Source organism: Cimex lectularius, unplaced genomic scaffold, assembly GCF_000648675.2.
Source record: "Cimex lectularius strain Harlan isolate CLEC.00 unplaced genomic scaffold, Clec_2.1 scaffold115, whole genome shotgun sequence".
Lineage (NCBI taxonomy): Eukaryota > Metazoa > Arthropoda > Insecta > Hemiptera > Cimicidae > Cimex > Cimex lectularius.
Window position 1 is genome coordinate 877018 of NW_019392707.1, and position 22913 is coordinate 899930.

General features: G+C 38.0%; 1 protein-coding gene across 9 annotated transcripts in view; it reads right to left on the minus strand.

The window, feature by feature from the left end:
• The window catches only part of LOC106666867 (myocyte-specific enhancer factor 2), a 209081-nt gene that overhangs the window by 66699 nt on the left and 119469 nt on the right, over positions 1-22913 (minus strand). For 7 of the 9 annotated variants that reach the window (XM_014394355.2, XM_014394356.2, XM_024226283.1 and 4 more), the window contains one exon: positions 4573-4603. The gene's annotated coding sequence lies outside the window, so the exon portion shown is untranslated. Of the gene's footprint in view, positions 1-4572; positions 4604-15463; positions 15606-22913 lie in introns of those variants that run through there. The other 2 variants (XM_014394360.2, XM_014394357.2) reach the window with 1 other exon arrangement.

Here is a 22913-nt window from a genome sequence, read left to right on the forward strand (position 1 = left end):
AAAACGGATTAAAAGTTTCTTTTCCAAGGTTTTTCTGCCACAAGGCCAATGGAAAGTACAAACTTTCCCGAATGCGGACAAATTAAATGAAATTCCATCGACGATCTAACCTGCAATATTTTTAATATGCAATAGTACAATGTACAGAAATGTGAAACAGTAAATTTTTTTTTTTTCTTTAGTTTGTTTAACTCCCTTCGCCCTATGTGGCCAAATTTGAGTGGTAAATTTTTATGAAAGATATCAAATCTACGTGAAAAATTGCATTTGATCACTTGAATCATATCCTGAATAAGAGTTCCGATATTTTCTCCTTTTAAAGCTATATCAATCAAAACGTAAAAAATCATTTTAACAACTGATAAATAGATTAACTGTTTTCACACGTTGCAAAGCGCCAGACGTAACAAGTTACATATTTCAAGTAGCACATTGAGATTAAATACGAAAAATCTAGTGGAGAAGTTATACCGTAGCACTCCTAAATCATTGATTCATTTAACGCACTCGACTGAGAGCAGGTCACCGGAGCAACTTAAGATGTCGAGGATTATTGGGAAAAGATTGGAAGGAGAGTTGTACGTGAGGATTATAGTGAGAATGCAAGATAGTCGCTTCTCTATCTACACTGAGTAGCCAAAAAAGTGGCCACCCTGGGTTTTTTAGTAAACACTTGCAACCGTTATAATTTATATTTTTTGTTGTTTACTGTATATTTTAAAAGGAAAATAAAAGATATAGGTAATAAAAAATTATAATGGGTAAACCCATTTTACCAAAAATGTTCTATGGAAACAATGAAGTAAATATTCAATTCAGTACGGAGTATTTCCTTCTCTTGCGATGATCAACGCTTTCGTTCGACATGGCATCGATTTTATGAGGTTTAAATGTAGTGCTGTGGAATATTTTCACACTCCTCCAACAGCGCCATTCTTAATTACAGCAAATTCTCTGGCATCACTGGGCGACTTTTTACCCTCTTTGACAACAAGAGCCAAATGATAGGGCTTAAGTCGGGACCTATGAACATGCTGGCCACTCCAAACATTGAATTGCAGCCCGTTCCAAATATTCACTAACGATCATAGCTGTGTGGAGCCTACCATAAAAATACCGTCACCAAATACTGTCATATAAGGAACAACTTCTTTTGATAACACATCTTCAATGTATGAGCGCAGCTGTTAGGAAAACCACGATGAAGATCAAGTTAGTGCGACCTTCCACAGAAATGCTTGCCCAAACCATAACACCACCACAACCACAGCTTCTTTTACAGAATGAAAACGTCGCTGGATATATCACTCTACTGTTCTTCTCCAAACCTTCTCTCGGCCGTCAGAAGACCTCAAATAAAACCTTGACTCATCCGAAAACAAGATTTTTGTCCAATTGATTCAGATCAATTGATGTGATTTCTTGCAAAACTTAACTGAGCTGTTCTGAATCTTGTCGGACGTTCAGGACCAGTGGCAGGCCTTCTCGCACGTAATCCAGTATCTTGGTAGTGATGGACCCGTCGGATAGTTGTTCTTGGAGTTTTAAGCACCCTGGCCACATACGCTTCACTTCTTCTATCTTCCACTAATTCTATGATTCTAGCGGAAACTGTATCACTTAAAACCATCACTCAAACAAATTTGAAACTTAAAAATGGTACACTCAAAAAATCAAACCACTGGAACGTTAGAAAGAAGCTTTACTGGAAAATCAACAAAGAAGAGATTGACTATTCAAAGAATTATTTACAAAATCCAATTGTAAACACAAGTGAGAGATTTTATCGGTATTATATCCACCTCTAATCCTTTAAACCGGACCAAATATTGTTGTAAGATAATCAGTGGAGGATTGTCCAAGAGATAATTCAAAATATTAAGAGGCGACATATTTTTTTAATTTTTTTTTTTTGCCATTTCTGGTAAGAAGGGGATGGGGTTACAATGGATTGTAAATAGTGGGGAAGGAGGATGAAGGTTTTTGGGACTTTCAGTTTGATTTGCTATTGTTTTAACCATTGTTCAATGAAAGATAGGTGTTTCGAGGATTCAGTGAGTTATAACAGGATCGGAGTTGAAGGATCGCATGGGAATATGTACTGAGTATAATCACAGCCGAGGACGAAACCTTGAGGATCGCCTAGGAGGATGAGAAGACTCTTACTCTCAAGTCCAAAGTGCCTGTCGGCCAGGTAGGACTTAAAGACTAGAAAGTGTGCATAGGGTTCCCTTGGGTTTCAAGATCAAATCCAAGTGCTAAACTCGTTCAAAAGCCTTCGAGATCGAGGAGACTTTTTCTGCAGTTGGAAAAAAATAGTACGTGAGGATTAGAGTGAGATTGGAGGTTAGGGTGGAATTTTGTAGCAGGATCTTTTCTAAAAGGAACATTTAGGTCTGTATGGATGGTGCAGCTGGAAACATAGAACAAGTAGTTGACGATAGATCTAAGGATTCGTTGTGTGTATTGTCAGGATTCTGTGGAGAAGGTTTGGTTGAAACCCTTAGGTCTTAGTTGCTGTATGTCTATGTTGGTTACAACATTGAGTTGTACATGAGTAGTTTGGTGTCGTGGGGATTGCAGGTCAGTCGCTACAAAATTGCGGATGAAATTTTTGGTAGGAAAGGGGGTGAGGTTTATAGTAGATTGTAGGTATTGTGGGCAGAAGGTGAAGGTTATGTTTTGGGATTTTCTGGTGTTGAGTTTGATATGCTATTTTTTGAACTATTGTCCAATAAAATATAGGTGCTTGGAGGGTTTGGTATCATATACAGCAGTATGACTACAATAACGTACCGAGGCCGTATCCTTGAGGGACACCAAGGAGGGTGAGACTCACACTCATACTCTCAAGCCCAAAGTACCTGTCGGCCAGATAAGGTTTAAAGACGAGGAAGTATGCAGAGGGTTCCGTTGGGATCCAGATCAAACCCAGATGTCGACAAAAAGCCTTCGACTTACAAAGAAACCACCGATCAGCATTCCTTCTCAAGTTAGGATGAGAGATGTCCACGACAGGACGCCGAAATCCAAATTGTTTTCGGATCAAAATTAGAAAATTCGAGTAAGGTGAGTATTTGCTTACAAGGTAATTTTTTAAGGATTTTACCAAGAATTGGCAGAGGAAACATGGAAAAAAGCATACCAAAGGAGTTGGTTGCACGAAGATGCTATATCAGTTTTACCATTTGTTGCCTGTTTTTGAAGAAAATACGAATGATTAAGCTCTCAGACAATCCATATCTTACTAACTTCTTTATTAAAACATGTAGAACCGAATGAAACGCCATACTACGAAATACAAAAACAACACGAGTCTATAACGTCCTTCTTCAAAACATTTCAAAGTGTGGTTAAATATAGCATATATTGATAGGCAGATAAATAGCACAGAATACATAGCGGTAATTAACTCAGTCCGTTTCATTTTTCTAATTTCCTAGGAGTGCCAGGAAGACCCCTAAGCAAATCCTTCATTCCTACCGAACCGAGCGATTCTACAAAGCCCGTCAAGGAGGACAAGGAGTCCTCCAGCCAGCGGCTTACGACCCCCAACACTCCACTATCCGGACGGTGCGTAACGTCAGACGTTTGACCACGTGTGGCATGGAGGCCTCCTGTACAAACTAAAGAAATCCTTACAAATACTTTTTACTTATCTTTCGTTCCTACCTAACCGAACTGTTCTTTAGAGTACGCCAAGTATCGGCCTTCCCCAATTATTGTCCTCTGTGGGTGGGAGTGCCACTTTGACTACTTTGACCAATCCTTTACCTCTTCTACATCGTACATATCTCCACTTCACCCTCAACCATCCTTTGCAGACGACACAGCTATGCTCCGATACCCATCCCGATACTTCGAAAGAGCACCAGGCGACCTGCAAATTGCCGAATACAGCAAACACTGGCAGATAAAACTTAATGAAACAAAAGAACCCATGTTCCACTTCGAGGGAAAACCCATCATGTTCCCAATATTCCTTAATATCCCATTCAAAAACTGCATCCTTTCCACCAGGAGCCAACACACACGACTAAAACGATAGGAATTAAATAAACGTTTTGGACTACTCTGTAGATTACTGGCAAATCTAACGTTTCAACCAAAACTATCTACAAGAAAATATTAAAACTAATCTGGACGTAAGGACTACAACTTTGGGGCACCGCTAAACCTTCCAGCATCCGAATAAGTACATCCAATCCATTACATTAAGTAGTACATCCATTAAGTACATCCATCCAAGTCATCAGAACCCATAGTCAATGCTCCTTACTACACAATGACTTCCTCAATTAATAACCTCAAAATCCCCCCCCCCAAGCAAACAGTAATCAATAAACCATTTTACACTTTACATTGCAAAATAAAATTTGCTTTCCATTACTCAGGAATACATAATAAACAGCACCTACGTTGGAAACGACATTATTTACGTAGGCTTTTTGTTCATTGTTCATTTTCGTACACTGTAATATGTGAACTGTATTGTAGTACCTACTCAAATGGAATATGAGAAGCAGGCATTTTAAATAAACGCTTTTTACATGTAAAAATGTTTATGCTTACCTTTATTTAGCCACCGCTGAGTTGGCTCCACCTGTAAATAAATGGATCACGTTAGTTATAGCAATATTCGTGATAATTATGTAAGACGTTATGACCCAATGAAATGAACTTTTAAAATTCATGGGTTGATGATTGAAATCGACATTTAATACATTTTAAAATGCAAGCGTACACTGTCGAGAATGTGATACCGGATACGTGTATGAGAAAGAGGGTCCGCGGCGTCCGACTCGCATAAGCCACGCTAGCGTCCTCGGTGTTCGAATCCCTTAACCGCGTTTTAATTGAAACCCATGGCGTTTTAATTGAGAATAGTATGAAAAACGTATGATTGTGGTTTGACCCCTTTGATCGACACCACAAAGTTGGACGTTACCCCACTTGTATGAAAGGATTTAATATACTTTTGTGGCCGCGGTGGCCGAGTGTTTCGGGGCGTCCGACTCTATTTGCCAGCCAACCAACCTAGCTGTTCGAATCAGGTCGTTCCCTTTGAGTTTTCTTTGAGAATCAGCAAATAGACAACTTGTATATAATACAAACTAACAGTCTTATATTATTGTTCACAATGTCGTAAGATAAAAAGGCAAATATTCTTATTTCATTAGGAAACTTGCCAAAGTAACAATGTCAACAAGCTACAACAACAACGCTAATTAAAAACAAAAGGGGTTATGATGGATTAATATGGATACTAGTAAGTGTGGGTTTATGTTACCCAAACACTGCAGTCTAGCTTATTGACTTCCGTAGTTCCTTAGTTTAGTCTGTCGATTCGATCCTTCTTTTAAGAAGTACTAGGTCATTGGTATCGCAAGATTATGCCTCTATTGAACAGTTGCTTCGTATTCGAAGATGATATGAGTGACTCTTCCTCCTCATTGCATAACGTACAAATAGGGTCCTCATTGAATATACTTATATTATGTAGATGTTTTCTCACATTCCAGTGACCGATAAATAGTTTCACTTTTCTGATTTTAGCCCTCTCTAGCTTTAAAAGGCTTTCTGTCGACGCATCCCTTCGAGTCGAGTAGAAAAGGAAACGGAATAACGTCGAACTTGGATAAGAATGGAACGAACCAGCGGACACACGACCCTAGTTTTGTCGCGAGGTATAATAATTGATGGGGTCTATATTTCGCAAACTTGATCTTATTAAAACCGAGGGTTTTCGCGTGGGAAAACACGCCTCCACGGTTCGTTATTTGGATCGATTTGAACATGACCTCGAGGAAAATTCGACGGATGGATTCGGAGGGTAATTGTTTGTTTAATTGTAAGAGGGGTCGTCCCCTGGGGGTTTTCACCTTGAGTCTGACGTCATCCCCTTTCCTTCGATTCGTCGGAAAGCGAAAGCTGTCTTAGTCCGAAGACAAAATCCCACGTGCTATTGCTTAACATGACAAACGGTCGGACTCCCTGCCGAACGGACGGACGTCGCTTCAAATCCTTATCTAGACGTTTGACCCTCTCGGCCGACGGCGACCCTCGTTCTATTGAGTTAAAGACCACGGGTCAACTTCACAGGCTCAACTTCAGCCTTAGTGCTTTAAAATGGCCGATGATATTGAGTTAATTCCGTCTTTACACTACTCCGGGCTTAATTCTATAAACGCCGTGGGCAAAAAAGGATTTATCGAATGGGCTAGATGGAATTACAACGTATTTTCTTCAAAGGCCATTATCAGAAAAACAGGAATAGACTCCTATACTCCAGTCGTATACTTTTTTTACGTATACAATACGTTTTGCTGGAGGTTAGGCTCAACCTCTCTTTTCGATCGGACCGGTCAACCTAGCTTGTTTGATCCGCAAGGAAATTAAAGTGTGAGACAGAGGGAAAAACTTGTAACTTGATTATGAAACCCAAGGAATTTTGGGTAAGACAATCTGGCCAGAGGAGGATCTGCAAGCCCGTAGGAACATCTACGCTAGGCAGGATTTGATTAATCTCACAGGGTATGGCATGAAGATTTCTTGACCTTTTCGTAGTAGCAATGAGTAGATTTCATCCACTCTTGGAGTCTTATATGGGCTGAATTTCTCAAGTGCCCAGCTTATTTATTTTTCTTGGATTATCTTCGTCATTTCCTTCCAGTCTTCCTTCATAGGCCTTTTAGGTTTTGAATTTTCAAGGTTTTTTTTGTTGATTTTTCTGCTCCTGGGAAGTGGTTTCTAAGCAGTAGAGAGAGCCTTTCTCCTTCAGTTTGGGTGAAACTTGGAATAGGAACTAGACACAGTAAACTTACCTAAAACAACCCTCATCAAAACTGGCAAACTGCTACTGTTACACAGGGCTAAACACAGAGGAGTGATAGGTTACTGGTATCTGAGAAACATCCACATAATATGGGCATATTCAACAATGAGCTCATCATCAAGAGAACATAAAACCAGCTCTCAGCAGAAAGCGAAAAGCCGGCATATTATCACACATCAAGGAACTGTTTGGGGTTGGTATTCCAATCCATTGTGTCGACATTCCTGAAATAAGGCCAGTATTCAACTTATCATCAGCAAACGATGTTAAGCTGCTGTTCACGCAAGAGAGAGGATCGCATCGATAGCGAATAGAAAGAAAATTGGGCCCATAACAGAGCCTTGTAGTACCCACCCAGTATTCTTGGCTCCTAAGGCTACCAACATAACTCACAACTTGCATCCTGTCTTTAAAAAAAAACTTTTTACAAGCAACATGAATTTTTTATCCATTCTATGTTTAATTGTATCAGGAGCATTTCATGTGAAACCCATTCAACACAGATCATAGAATATGGAATTAATTTATAATTTGCCATACACGGTAATCAGCTGTTAAAAGGCCTATAGCTATACAATTCGACGTACAAAGTCCTTTTTACACTTGTACTGACACTATTTAATTATAACGTAATATCATGCAACATGTAAAAAGTGGATATAGTTGTATCCTGTTTTTTAGCATTCAATTAAAATATATTGGCTTGAGGTACCTGTTGCTCAAGTTATAACATTCGGACCACCCACAGACTTCGACGTGAGATCTTGTCATCACAACTACCAGGCTTTGAACATTGCGGATCGTGTAACTGTACTTGCTTAATTAAAAATCATCTTTAGATGCAAAGTACACAGTAGATTCGTTGTTGTAATATTTGCTTTTCTTGTTGAAAAGCTTGCTGCGATTGACTAATTGTTGTGTCATTAATTTTCGCAGCGTAATTACTTGAACCACTAACCAGGTAACCACCAACGCCCGTCAGCACAAAAGATAATACTTATCACAAATACCATTTTTTGCACAGGACTATTCGCCGCCGATATCTAAGATTAGTTTGAGAGACACAGGCGTGAACAGGCGAGCCGAGATGAACGGCGACGATCAAATTACAAGTCGATTTCATAATTTACTATTCTTTTTTAAAAAGATAGTTCCTACTCACAGTAAGTTGTTTTGCAACGTCCGGATTTCGAGCCTTTTAGCTCATCATCAGGTTGAAGGACTTCTACAACCACGTCTCTCGACATGAATTGCCAAAGTGAACCCGCTGATACCTCCGCCAACGCGACGTTCCAATTAGCAGCTGATTTTTTTAATGGCGCNTTGAGTAACATCAAAACCAGCGAGTGTAAACTGACTCGTTCAACAATTATAAACTAACATTTATTTACATTCTGCACTTAAGGACTAACAGTTTGTTATACACTGGATGGAAATGTGGTTTTAAAATTAAGTAAGTCAACGAATTTAATTATTACAGTGCGCTCTCAGTAACTCGAACTAATCACTGCAGGGGGGAGTTCAGTTTTACTGAAAAATTCAGATTACAGAGGGTTTTAAAAAAACATACATATGTACAAAAAAATATTTCAACCCTCTCTTTAACTCTCAAACTCACTCACTCTCACTAACTCACTTACGCTCTCTCTCTCTCTTTCTTTCGGTCGCTCACACTCTCTCCTCACTCATTCTGAATCAAGGAGGATTGGAATGTACAATCATTTGAGTAAGTATCTGAAGTCCTTTTATCTCAAAAAACCACGTTAATTTCGGAATACTATTGTATAGTATGAATTCAGTGAATTTTGTCCGATTCCAAATTCTGTTGGAAGACCATTTGGGCGAAAATCGTTGTTCATTTGTGGTCCGCCCTTTCTCGCTGTAGGTCCCAGGACAGTCAGTGAACGATGTCTTCTCCGAGAGCCTCCAGATGACAATTTCAGACCTACAGCGAGAATGGGCGGACCCCGACCTGTACAATTTCGATCAAACCACGTTCAATAGAATCAACGAAATATTTTTGGCGACTCAAACGTTTTATAATTTAACTGATTTTATTATTTGTTTCAAAATAATATATATCAGGGGGCGTCGGTGGCCGCAACGGTTTAAGCGTTGACACGGCGTTCATCACTGTAAGGTAAAGGTCCCGGGTTCGAAAGCGGCGGCCCTACATTCGAACTCGATATACTTACAAATGGGCCTTTTTTTAAAAAAACACCGCCACCCCGAGGGTTGATATAACCTCTGCTGTTGCGAACCCTCGTAAAAAAAATAAAAAAAATAATAATATATATCCTCAGAATCTTTCTAGAATTTCACCTCATTCTGATCCTGGCCTGTTTCAAGATCACAGGAGAATTTAGAAAGACCGACATAAACAGTTTTGACATTTTACATCATTATCGCATAAACAAAGGCTTTCAAGTCTGATCGGTCGGTCTACCAACTCTGTCCCTGATCGATTCCAAAAGATAGTGCGAATTCAGGCAGACCAGGATGATCGTATAAACCGCGTTTTTTTGTTACTCAAAGTGAATCGTACAGATACATCTCTATTTCGGCTACAAGCAGTCAACAGAAAAAATCAAGCGTATCATGTATTTACAACTGGACATTGATTGGCAAACAATTGTGTTTAAACTATACTAAATCGTATATAAATCTAATACAAATATTTTAACTTCAATTTTTACAAGGTTTATTGCTAATTAAATAGAAGAAAAATGCATTTTCGTCATTTAATGGCTAGTTTATTTCAGCCAAGGGAAAACAGCAGCTCAGACTCTTAGTGGTATTGGTGATGACCTTTTACGTGTTTCGACGTTAATGATGACAAAATTCAACCTTTTGCCACAAACAACCCACACTCTATCACACGACATAATAGACCTTAATTCTCATATAAGCGTTTCAATGCATCTGAAATCAGATAGAGATATGTCGGACGAGAACTTATCGGACCGGACGTACCTCTAACGTCGATTCCTAACATGCAATGTAAAAACCCGTTTTAAAAAGATTTATACCTAGGGATGAAAAGTGGGTCCTGTTCAACAATGTGCAGAGAAGGAAACGCAGCGACCCACTGTTAACAACTACAAAGACTGGATTACAATTGGTGTTACGGTCTTCTTCCCTCCAACCGAATCGTTCAGTCTATTTTACTGTTCACAATTGCATAGATTAACGTAAAAATGACCAAAAATGACCGACATTGATATGGTGATACTTTGGGTATTTATTGCCCCATGAAACCATACAGAACTAGTGGAAGGTGGTTCACGGGCTCAATTAGCTTGTAAGTTCATAAGTCAACTTTTTTTACATATTTCTGCTGTAGTTAATCGGTTGTGAGGAAGAACACAAAAGCACGTTTGTTTTACCCAAGTTATGGGTTTTAACTGAGTTATGGATGTTTTTACAAGTCATATAGTGGGATCGTTGATGTGAGAGATGTGGTACCACTCGTCGCGGGTACGATCCCTGCCTTACCACTGGTGTTTATAACATAGGTGGTCAGTACATACTTACAAGTCATACCCGGTGGATTAGAAAAATCCTTTATGCCGTAGACGTCGAGTGGTACCTTGACATACATCTCGTCAGTGAGGTGCCGTTGAATCCCGACCGTTCTTTCGGCACGAGCTTCTGTGTTGAATTTTGTTGAAAATAATGTATCTGAGACGAGGTTGCCCGTAAGAATCGGTTGTGTAGCGTATTAAAAATAGAAGGCAAGGAAAGCGTCCAGAGGGGCGATGCCCCGCCGCCACAGCGAGGCGAGCGTGTCCGTCTTATATACTCACAAATCTTCCGGAGTCAAGATGGCGAGAGTCTATTTCGAGATTGTTTGCGGCCCCCACAGCCCTCGGGCGTTATTTTCCACTACTGGATGGCCCACAGACAAAAATTCCGCCGTCGGTCAATTGGGGAAACGTGAAGCGTTCCGCTGTGTCGTTTAACAGTTTAAACATTCGTAAACCCAGTTTTAACCAACAACTTAGCAAAAGGTTAACCACATTTTGACGACATGTCATCGGATTTGGGATCATTGCAACATCCGACATGAGCTTAAACCATTTTAAACGAATATTCAATAAATAAAATAAATATTGTGAATTTGTGTAAATCAGTTCAACCTGGAGCTTGATCATCACCTAGGGGAGCTCACTAATTACACACCTCCTTTAACCCTAAAATATCATCCAATCAGGTCTAAAATTACCGGTTTTTCTCTTTCAAAAAGTATTACCTGTCATATCAGAAAGAAAGACAAAACCCTAGGTTGAATATTTTTATTTTTTCAATACATAAATTTTTACAAGGAAAAACGAGTAAAAGCTATCCTAAAGCAATCGAATTGGATGAGAATTTAACATCTCGGGCACATAACAATAATTAATAAAATCATACGCCCATTCTTAAAAATAGGGACTGACTCGATGTTCCCGGAAATTTTACAACATCCTGTAAAGTCAGGGTAGGTCAACGGATTACGAAGGAGAAGACGACTTCAGGAGAACATCAAATAGATGGCTTCGAAAAAATGAAGCATCAGACATTTTCTGAACAAGCCTAAATATGAGCGGACAAACTAATCAAGCAAGTACACATCGTACTTTCAAGATGAAGTACATGCCATCAAAGTTTGTGCCTTCAAAACTCATAAAAGAGGTTAGTGATAAAAAAAATTCTCATAAGCCAATCAGCTATTAAAGCACTAACATGCTAAAAATTACATCAAAATTGGTCAGTGAATGGATCCAAAATCTCAAAACCTGGGGAAAAACAACCACCTGATATCTCGGGTTCCAGGACACAAAAGGAGTGTTCATTTGGGTAATGAAAATACTGACAATTCGCCAGAGGTGGATCTGGAAGACCATAGGCTCTGAAACAACAAAAACAGACAAAGAAACCTTCCAAAGTGCAAACCTCACAGAGTTTGACAAACGCTCTGCTACAATTAGAGAGAGCTAAACTCAAAGGAGTGATAGGGCTACTGGCATCTGCGACAGCATATACATAACATGGAAATATTCAATGACGACACGAAACAATAAATATAGTGAACAACCAAAGTAAAAAAAAATGACCGAAAAATCTACCCTAAACACAGTTGAAAATAAAGAACAACAATACAGAAGTTGTCAAACCCAACTTTAACCTAAAAAAAGCACACAAAAACATTAAACAAAACGCAGAACAAAGACAATAAACATAGTGAACAATCAAAGCAGAAAAATTGGACAAAATATCTACACCTAACACAGATAAAACAAAAAACAACAATAATACATTAGTTGTAAAACCCAACTTTGACCTAAAAAAAAGCACATACAAAAAATTCAACGTAAAATTTAACATACGCAGAACAAAGACAATAAACATTGTGAACAAGCAAAACAGAAAAATTGGACAAAATATCTACACCTAACACAGATAAAACAAAAAAATAACAACAATACAGAAGTTGTAAAACCCAACTTTGACCTTAAAAAAAGCACATACAAAAAATTAACGTAAAATTAAACAAAACGCAGAACAAAGACAATAAACATAGTGAACAATCAAAACAGAAAAATTGGACAAAATATCTACACCTAACACAGATAAAACAAAAAAATAACAACAATACAGAAGTTGTAAAACCCAACTTTGACCTAAAAAAAAGCACATACAAAAAATTCAACATACGCAGAACAAAGACAATAAACATTGTGAACAAGCAAAACAGAAAAAATTGGACAAAATATCTACACCTAACACAGATAAAACAAAAAAATAACAACAATACAGAAGTTGTCAAACCCAACTTTAACCAAAAAAAGCACATACAAAAAATTCAACGTAAAATTTAACATACGCAGAACAAAGACAATAAACATAGTGAACAAGAAAACAGAAAAATAGGACAAAATATCTACACCAAACACAGATTAAACAAATAAAGAACAACAATACAGAAGTTGTCAAACCCAACTTTAACCAAAAAAAGCACATACAAAAAATTCAACGTAAAATTAAACAAAACGCAGAACAAAGACAATAAACATAGTGAACAAGCAAAACAGAAAAATAGGACAAAATATCTACACCTAACACAGACAAAACAAAAAAGAACAACAATACATTAGTTGTAAAACCCAACTTTGACCTAAAAAAAGCACATACAAAAAATTCAACGTAAAATTTAACATACGCGGAACAAAGACAATAAACATTGTGAACAAGCAAAAAGGAAAAATTGGACAAAATATCTACACCAAACACAGATTAAACAAATAAAGAACAACAATACAAAAGTTTTCAAACCCAACGTTAAAGTAGATTTTCGACAAAAAAAACCGTAATTAATTGAATAAAATACGCGAAAGAGTTGTGAATCGGACCATGGTTCAAACTTACTTTATTGTTGCATTTGAGACGTAGAAGCACCTGACGAACTATGTCGTACGAGTGAATCATCACCCTGTAATTTTACCTGGTTATTATGATTAAAATGAACGTCAACTAAAAAAAAAGGGAAAGTATTTTGTCAAATTGCCATGCACATTAAGTCCATTACTATTCAGTCTTTTAAACACGAATACGAGGTTAAGTGTACGAGTAGTGATCATTGCAATGTATTTATCTGAATACTGTTTACAAAGAAAAGAATGAATACAAACAAGTAGAAAATCATGATATTCATGAATAAGGGAGAAGTTAGGAAAAGGAGACAAATAGCATCTGTTTTTCTTCCCAGCTTCAAATATCATTGCACAGAGCGTCTGTGAAAACTTAAGCTTTATGAACACATTCCTTTTAAATATAAATACAAAGCCTTTCAGAGTATTGGACTTTCACACCCGAAGGGTTGTCACTCCCCGATATGCTGACCCTAGGACTATACCTCAGGGGAGTTCGCTTAACCTGTTACGCGGCTGTGTCGCTAGTAACCCTCTTAAGCAAGATGCTCATCATCGCTTCCCAAACAACATGGTTAGGCTCCAACAGGGGTTTCCGACAGCTAGGACATTTCAGCCCACAACGCATCCAAAATGTAATCTAGCCTGAAACTAACATCTGTAATACAGTCGCACAAATAAATACATTCATACATTGCACTCAATACGATTAGACGGTAGACACTCGATATTCCTCTTTCGACCTATACACAATAGTAATAAGCTAATCTAAATTAGAGTCGTGGCAATATTTTCATAAATATTCCGCTGTTGTAAGTGCGATGGTACCGATTTGAACATTAGACCCTCACCACTCACCCACGCATCTCCAAAACACATAAAACAGATCTATAAAATATTTGATCTATCTATATAAAATTCGCCCTGTAAAAAGCGGAACAGGGGACCCCAGAAACTCGCTACAGAGCCCGAGAAACATTTTTAAGTCCGGCTGCATGCCTACACGCTCTATGTAAGAAGCCAAGGCATGACAAAATTCTGTTATGTGGGACATTCGTTGCATAAAGGGCACCTGCGCGGGTTTTGGCGGTATTAAATGTGTGGGGTAAACGAATATAAGGAAATAGAAAAATCCCAGCGTTTCTTCCTAAAAAGCTCTTTTTCACTTCCGAATCTACAGACTGGACATACTTTATATTTGTGCACTTTAAAAATGTTTAAACTTACGTATGAACGTATACTGGCGTAGACGAAGGGGTTTTTGGGTATGCCGATTAAAAGGACTTACTAAGAATGACCTCATCAGAGAAATTAATTATGTCTAGATATATAGAAGTGGTACAGGAGCCCATTATTTCAAAGATAGTAATTTTTAAAATTTTCTTTCTTCCTTGACATATGTACTGGTTGATTGTTTTACACTGTATGGAAAATAGAAAACCATTTCATGCCAAGGCTAACTTTGGTGGCAAGTTTATCTAAATTTTGATTAAATTCATCCAAATCCTAATAGGATTATGTAAACAATATTTATTAACATGCTGAGGACTGTTTTATTTATTTCATTTTTATCTATTATTATTTTTTTTATGTCGGGTGGAACAGTGCCATAGGAAGACCTCTCTCCGACGACAATCAGGGGTCGAAACCCGTCTCATTCCCTGACAGATTTTTTAACAAGAGTCGCAAAATTAATCCGATTAGACTTTTATAAATCTTGTGATAACAAAAAAAAATAATGGGAACTTTAAATTGTCAACAGTACCACGGTTGATTTGATTCAAATAAAAAGATAAATAATTAAAATTTTACGGTGTAAAAGTGAAAGGTCAATTCTGTTTTCTCCCAGGACTTACTAAACGGAATCAACGGCTTGGGAAATTATCATCTCGAGTCTGAATCGACCTAGTGCACAGGGATATGGAACGTGATTTTCGTGGATTGGCCGGCATACGAGCTTTTCTCGACGAAGACACTCTTAGAAGCTCAGAATTACAAAAGAAATAACGATAGGGAAAATTGAACACGCCGGCTGTGGTCATAAGACAAAAAAAAAGTTACAATTTCTAATAATAAACATAATGAAAAAATCCCATAATGGGTCTGACAGATGGCTGTCAGGAAAATCTTAAAACGGCTATGGTCAAAAACTGCACGTGCACGGATTTTGAGCTGTGCCGGGAGTCTAAGGGGCGGTTCGAAATTCAAAATAACTTACTTGTGTCCGATGGAAAGCGGGGTGAAATGTAAGCCAGTTTTCAATTCGGGCATCCTGTCTCCAAGGGTACCCTTTCACCGGAAACAACCACAAACTTGAAATCGCCTACCCGATCCTTACTCAACGAACCTCTGTTATAGTGTAATACCAGCTCAGCTAAACCAAGTCCCAACGGTTATTTCAAGCCCATGTTCTTTTTAGACCAATTTAAATATACACAGCGCACAAAGTTAACTATAGAGAGCCCTATTTCTGATCCACTGCCCCCCGAAATATCACAATTCTAAAATACTTGGTTGCCTAGCGCAGGTTTAAATCTTTGACCAAAGTGAAAATTTTCGAACCAGGAATGGTTTACGTTCTGGAAGAACATCTTCATTTTGTAAAATCAGCTGTTTATCCATGCGAAGAGCCTTCGTCCTCAATACGACTAGCCTGATACACTCTTATCATTTTCTCCTCTGGAAAAAAAGAAAAAAAAACTATTGAACGTCGAATTCAAAGCCTGATGCCATTCAAAATGTTTTAAAACTCGGAACAGTGAACGCCGTTGAAGCGAAGCATCCTAAAAAATCAAAACACCAAATTGGGAGTTTTCCGTCGTTAAATATTTTAATCCGACTGAAAAAATCATTTGGAAAATAAAACAACAAAATCAAAGATGCGCACGACCAATGAAATAGTACGGGGATTAATTGATCTCCAACGCCGTCACCAAAAATGTCAATATCAAATTATTTACTGCCATTAACGCTTTATTGCCCAACGTTGCCTCAGGGCAACACCAAATTTAGCAAATTAATCCCATGAGTTTAGGGCGATCCTTCAGAGTCAACGACAGGACGTCAATTTACGCCACACACTTAATACACCACGAACCAAACACAATAGAAACCAGCATGACTTTAATACACGACGCACAAAAATTTCCAAAACTCAATGTACTGGATAATCATGAGATATACAAACGCATAACACATAAAGACGGAACACTTATAAATGTACAAAAAAAATTTGCCTTCACCATAACAAAAAACGCAAACGTTCAGAAGAATTGCAATTAATTAATCTTCATGTAAGGTACTGGTTGAAATAAAAAAAGCAATTGTCACGAGCGGGATTCGAACCCACGACCTTCGGCTACATACGCTGCTGCTCTACCATTTCAGCTATCGGGATTTCGATCCTCTCGGACACCAACTTTCCATCTCAACCCAGCTTTCCAATTTTCCCTTCGTTTTGCCATTTTTCAATTTTTCCGCTCGTGACACTGGCTTTTTTTTATTTCAACCTTACATAAAATGTGTAGAGATTAGTGACCGTTAATCGATAGTTATTCAGATATCGTGAGATGCGGTCGGATGTGATGTGGGTTTCAGAAAAACATTTTCTTTATCGTGCCAACGTTTCGATCTTNATGGCACAATTACACAGAAGACAAACACTTTGAGCCCTGAAGATGATCTCAATAAAAGATCGAAACGTTGGCACGATAAAGAAAATGTTTTTCTGAAACCCACATCACACCCGACCGCATCTCACGATATCTGAATAACCTTACATAAAGATTAATTAATTGAAAGAGGGCGTCGGTGGCCGCAAGGTTTAGTCTTTGACACGGCGCTCATCACTGTAAGGTAAAGGTCCCGGGTTCGAATCCAGCGGCCCTGCATTCGAACCCGACATACTTAAAAATGGGCTTTTTTTCAATAACACCGGCACCCTGAGGGTTGATATGACCTCTGATGTTGCGAACCCTCGTAAAAAAAAAAAAAAATTAATTGAAAGAAGTTATTTGGTCAAGCGGATCACGAAATATAATGGGTTCAGAAGAATACATCAGATCCAACCCCACAAGTAAACAAAAACTAACATCGCTCAAATAATAACAGTCATCAGACCAATACAAACCCTACTCCGAGAAAGTGACAGACAGTTGCTCACTGAAGATGGGACAATGCCGAAATGCGTATGAATAACTCAACAAACCCGCGAGTTGAGACAGACCCAGTGACACCGGCTCAGCAAAAATTGTTAAATGTTCATCTTGCTCCAGGACAACATTAGGCCATAAAGGGTTAAACCATTCTTTCTGTCTGTTTAAAATAAATATTTAAAATAATTACGTGCAAGCTTGGAAATATTTGAACGTTCACCCCTTTGAAACAGCTCTGACGTTTAATTATTTAAATCAACTCGGTGCACGATATAATGCATATAAAGTCAATTATTTACGAGTTTTTTTAGCGTTGAACTTAACCAGTGGAGAGTTGGCATCCGGCACGATTTACAACCGATGTTTTCGAACGGATGATATTCAAAAATAATAAACACAGTCAAAAATAGTAAGTCCCTCCGGGTGGATATTTTATAATGCGAAGCTCTCGTACAGTAAAAATTCTCTAGGGTTTGAATTTTCTTATTTTCCCGAAAGTCACGCTAACTATTTTGTGCTTGAGCGGCTTTCGGGGAAAGCAAGTTTCAAAATAAAAATAGGAAAACAAGCGTGCGTGACGTCTTAAACACATTTTTAGCAGTAACGGCCACATTTATAAATGTTTACACTAAGATATACACTAAAACAAAATGCATATATGAACTTCTAAAGTTTCAAAAATCTTTCAGAGTTAAAACCCTTTAGGGTTATAATGTTTAAATATTGCGTTCATGATATGAGAAGACCTATTGAGAATCTAAAATCTACGATTATATGTTAAATGAAAGTATTTTAATAGATCGCCCATGGTGTCGAACGCAATGCACTAAACCTTGGGACATTGCCGGGAAGGGTTCGGAGTATTTAAATATACACATAGCAAGGGGTTGTTTCCTAGACAAAGAAAAACTACTTTTAATCTAAAAAGTACGAAACATATTGTAAATAAGCACTAAAATAATGAGGGAGGGAGAGGTTGTTGGAAAAATATATCCCCAATATCTGTATGTACGTCCCGTTTACAAATTCAACCGGTGGGGCGGTGGTATATTGAAATACGACGGACAGAAGAAAACAGCGAAACATTGTGGACCAATCCTTATTTTGTGAATTATTCCTACACACCAACAAGAACCACCCTAATATTCACGATTGTTGAATGATAGTGCGTAGTTCTTCAAGTTTTCTTCATCTGTGTTTGATATGTGAACGATCACCCGTTACAACGAAAATTTATGCTAAATGGGAAAAAAGTGGTGTCGGTGTGGAAGAGGGGAGTGGGGTTAATCTAGCAATTAACTTTTTGTCCTGGGCAAAATTTATTTTCCAACATTAAGTTAATAAAAGAGCACAAAATGAAAGAAAAATGAAACAAAGCACATAAAAAAGAGACATAAGGACAACAATACATAAGTTGTAAAACCCACTTTAACCTAAAAATGCAAGCACGAAAAATTCAACTTAAAAACCGAACAATACACATAAAACAGAGACAATAAACATAGTGAACAACCAAAGTAAAAAAATAGATTGAATTTTTCTTTTTTATGCTATTTTATTATGTTAAGGTTGAGTTTTACAACTTCTGTATTGTTCTTTTTATCTGTGTTTAGTCTCTATGTGTGACTGTTTACTGTGTATATTTCGTCGGACTTTTCTGCTTTGCTTGTTACTATGCTAATTGTCACCTTTTTCTGGGTTTTATTTGATTTTTTGTTTCTGTGCAACTTTTTAGGGAAACCAAGTTTATATCTTCAAAAACTGGATCTTTAAGACGCGTTTACAAATGTAACCCATAGTAAAAAAAGGTGGAAAATCTGAAACATAATATTAATAAAAAAAGCCGGGTAAACTTCATGATAAGTCGAGCAGCTATAAGCCAATAACTCTACTAGGTCAGAAAAATCTTTGAACGCTTAATACTGAGTAGAATTGAGAAACATTAACATCAACAGACACCATGGGGGAGAAACTGTATGGATTTCGCCCGGGTCTCTCCACAACATGGTGGACATAATCATTTGGAGTATAAATTCCCAGGGTACCTTGTCAAACTATTGCTCTCCTGCTTAAATAAAAGACCCTTACGAGTGGCCCTAAACGTAGCCATCTCTTTCCCTTTTAGCATAGCAGCAGGAGTGCCGCACGGATCCATCCTGGGCCCCCTTGTCTTTTTACACTTTTCCTAGGTGTTTTGTCCAAAATACAATCATGCCAAATAGCAATGTACGCAAACGACATAGTTCTATGACCTCATCTCGGAGAACAAGAGCAACCGCAAAAAGACAAACGAGGAAATTAATCAATTAAGTGGTTTCTGTCAAAGATGAAAGTTAAAGATTAACGTACCCAAATATAAAACAATTCTGTTCACAATTAAAAGGAACCCTTGATTTGATAAGGAACCTGGGTTTAACTTAAGTAAACTTAATTTTGGTCCTCAAATTACGAACAGATTTGCTAATACTAAACAAAGTATCAGACTTTCTTTCCAGCGTTGTCAAAAGAATCAAAAATGTTAATCTGTACCAAGTTCATTTACAATGTTGTACTGGAATGATGCATGCTAGTCCTGTATGGAGTTCAACCTGCAAATCTAATTTTATGAAAATGCATCTAAAATTCCCAAAGCTGGTGACCTCACTCCCAGAAGGACCAGACTAGGGCAGCTGTATGACAAGTGATTTTATTGTATGCTCGCCTTAAATGAAAACTATATAGATCAATACGCTGAAACCATAAACGCATCACAACGATTTTATCGCAAACATAATACATATCATTCTGACACCTCAACGAGAAACATTTTCAAAGTGAGAAATCACGTTTATTGAAAAGTCCGTAGTTTTTAAAGTTTATTCCTCTGGGTTTTGATATGTGCACGATCAGCCCGATCAAAATCATAAACGAGACGACGAAACCTTAGAAAATACTTTATGACATAAGAAGGGACCTTTTTCACCTGGAAAAAAAATTTATTTTCAGGGGCTTCATTTCCATCTAAATCCTGTCCGCGATGCATCGATCGAACACAGGTTTATCGGTACTTTCCGTTGAAAGATTGTCGAGTTTTCAGTGCACGGGACCATCAGGGATGAACTTTGAAATATTCAAATGAGATTCAGAGTCTTTTAGGCAAAACCGGAAAACGTCGAGATACAGGGTTCGGTTACAAAGGTTCCAAAACCCTTTCTAAAAACATAAGTTCAAACGTGTGCCCCTTTTTGCCGTTTGTCTCTTCACCCAGTAACAACTGGAACGGTCTGCGGTCGTCGATTGTACGAAAAAACCTGTGAGGTCCTAAATTTTTCCCAGTTGTTCTTGTAATCTCACAAAATTAAGTGTTATTTAAAAACTAACCGCATCTCACGATATCTGAATAACTATTTAAAACTAAACTCTATGTGTACAGTGATTTTAAAAGTTAAAAGTATTTCCCGAGGATGCACTGTTATAATTAATTGTTCTTCGTACTCGAACCCTATCGGATGCGAGTTAAAAATAACCGTGGCACGAGCCACGACTTAGGGCGATGGAAGTCGTTAGGGTGGAAGTTAAGTTCCAAGCCTGGCAAAGGGGAAGCATCAGTTGGAGAGAAACGGTTAAATATTATGCCGCACAGCAGCGGAAATAACGCTATTAAGCCGTCATAAAAGAAGCAAACTGCACCTCTAGGAGATATTTTTCGAATCGAAATTAAAAGTTGTTTTCTAAGACTCTCACATTCTTTCCTTCTCTTTTCACTCGGCCGAGTTCAGTGGGGACCCTTCCTCTTCTCCCTCCGACCCCTCGTTTAAATATAGAAGAGGCCTCTCGCCTACCACCTGCAACAGTCAGATTCTAGGCACGAGCCATTTTCCCCTGTAGACGACGTAACTTCCTCCGCCCCTATCCCGTTTCAATCCTCGAGTAAACAAGGCTGGTTAACTGTATGGAAATCTCGGCCCTGTGGCAATCTCGCCCTGTCTACCTTCTGCCCTCATCGATCCCTCGACACTCAGGTCACCTCGGGACTCGACGACACCCCCTAAACACGTTTTTACCACTGTCTTCCGACTTGATAACATTTAGTCAATCAAATCGCCGGAATTATTCACTTTCACAATCCAAAAGACTCTTGCAAAGTAACTGATGTCATAACTTCTTATGATTGATATCAGCCTTAATATTACAATTATATATAAAGATCAAGGATAATGGCTATTTAAGAAAACCCCTTTTTTTTCAAAAGCTTTCAAGGAATAATAAACCCTTCATCAGGACTTTTAAACTATTGTTAGTAATTCAAGTTAACAAAATAAAAAACTACTTAAAATATTCCAATTTATGTTCCTTTTGTGTTTTTCATATTAGCCAGAGAATTGAAATTGGCAACACATGCTGACTGACTTGTATGGTTATTTTCTGGGCAGGGGAGCGTTAAAAATCCGGGGCTACGGCCGGAATCGAACCCAAGACAGCCAGTTGGACGAGTCTATGACTTCAATCATAATAAATTTCTGAGTCTCGCTTAGTAAAATGGTGGTGGTAAAATAAAATCACATTTTCCGAAAACAATGAACCTACTGCTTAAACAGACAACCCATAATGAAATAGAAACTCTGAAGATGCTGAAACGCACAAGCAGTCATCTCGTCTCCTGAGTGGAGTACTTTTTGAACTTAACAAACCAGTGCAACAAAGAATCTTATATTAACTAGAAAATTAAGGAAAATAACAACAAAGTCCATTTAACCACGTGGAGCATTGTTTTTCCTATGGTCCGATGACTACACAAGGTGTCCCGTGAATAGACAGCAATACTTTAGGAGGATCCTACATGTCAAATTGAACTAAAAAGTCCCTATTATTCAAAGTCAGATTCTCAATATTGTATTCCTTTCAGGTTACAACAACTTTTCACAACTTTATTCCTTAAAGTGCCCGTATGTCATGATATATTATTCCGACAATAAATTTGATTACATCAACGGAAAGCGCATAAAAAATCCTATATGAGTCGTTCTTTATTGTAACCATAAACCACGAAATTACAAAATCAGTTAGAACATAAACTTTTACGATTGATTAAAGTTCCTGTCTAGTTTAACCCTTTAAGGCCTGGCGTTGTCTTAGAGACGAACTTCCGGATTTTGTTAAAACGTTAGCGGGAAATCCCGTGAGTTTAGATTGGAGCGAAATAAATCAGTGTTGCCTATACACAGGCAGAAACAGAGCAACACTGCGCCCACTTTAAATTCGCGGGATTTCCTACTAACCTTTAACACAATAGCTACAGACGTTGTCCTGAGCCAACATTAAGTAGAAAGAGTCAATTTATAAAGTGGATTAGAATTATTTTACATTTGGCAACACAATCAATACAAGATGCAGTGTTGGGGTGAAGAACCATGTTGGAGATAGAAGATTCCAAGAGGAAGAGTTAGATTGGCGCCAAATACATCAGTGTTGCCAATACAGGATGAAACATTGAAGGAAAAACACTGTACCCGCCCTAAACTCATGGGATTTGCT